This window comes from Schistocerca gregaria, unplaced genomic scaffold, assembly GCF_023897955.1.
Source record: "Schistocerca gregaria isolate iqSchGreg1 unplaced genomic scaffold, iqSchGreg1.2 ptg000439l, whole genome shotgun sequence".
In the NCBI taxonomy this organism is placed as follows: domain Eukaryota; kingdom Metazoa; phylum Arthropoda; class Insecta; order Orthoptera; family Acrididae; genus Schistocerca; species Schistocerca gregaria.
Window position 1 is genome coordinate 11,385 of NW_026061862.1, and position 1,116 is coordinate 12,500.

The 1,116-nt window shown below is 59.8% G+C and overlaps 1 pseudogene; it reads right to left on the reverse strand.

Moving 5' to 3' along the window:
* Positions 1 to 377: 377 nt before the first annotated feature.
* LOC126311685 (large subunit ribosomal RNA) overlaps positions 378 to 1,116 on the reverse strand; it is a 2,974-nt pseudogene continuing 2,235 nt past the window's right edge.

A 1,116-nucleotide genomic window follows, 5' to 3' on the forward strand; every position in this document is an offset into this window, starting at 1 on the left:
GCGGCACTCAAGCCCGAGTTACGTTCCCCAGGGGGGTCTCCACACGTACCGGGGGATCATGACCGACCATGTCTCACCCACCGCTTTTGCTAATTAACGGTGGGCCAGTGCGGACCGTGAGGATTGCACCCAGTTAAGGGCTAGCCGTTTAACGTCATGCATGGACGGCCCATCCCGTGTTAGCTTCGCCCCATCTAAGGGGGTTACTGAGCCAGAGAGCCACGACAAGGCCACGAGATTGGACATTACGGTCCCCGCCCCACTCAGGTTCCTCTGAGCCCCGACGCGTTCGTTGACTTCAGGGAATCAGAGGGTCTCCTGGCGGTTTTAACCCAGTTATGGGAGGCAACACACCTCCCCCAGGTGGCGCTGCGCAGACCGCTTTTCTCTGGAGTAGATAGGGACAGCGGGAATCTCGTTAATCCATTCATGCGCGTCACTAATTAGATGACGAGGCATTTGGCTACCTTAAGAGAGTCATAGTTACTCCCGCCGTTTACCCGCGCTTGCTTGAATTTCTTCACGTTGACATTCAGAGCACTGGGCAGAAATCACATTGCGTCAACACCCGCTAGGGCCATCGCAATGCTTTGTTTTAATTAGACAGTCGGATTCCCCCAGTCCGTGCCAGTTCTGAGTTGATCGTTGAATGGCGGCCGAAGAGAATCCGCGCACCCGCGCGCCCCCGGAGGAGCACGCTAAGGCGGACGCGGCCTCGCAGCAAGGAAGATCCGTGGGAGGCCAAGGCACGGGACCGAGCTCGGATCCTGCACGCAGGTTGAAGCACCGGGGCGCGAACGCCGCGCAGGCGCGCGCATCCTGCACCGCCGGCCAGCACGAGGCCAACCAACGGCGAGAGCAGACCACGCCCGCGCTAAACGCCCGCACTTACCGGCACCCCTACGGCACTCACCTCGCCCAGGCCCGGCACGTTAGCGCTGACCCACTTCCCGACCAAGCCCGACACGCCCCGATCCTCAGAGCCAATCCTTATCCCGAAGTTACGGATCCAATTTGCCGACTTCCCTTACCTACATTATTCTATCGACTAGAGGCTCTTCACCTTGGAGACCTGCTGCGGATATGGGTACGAACCGGCGCGACACCTCCACGTGG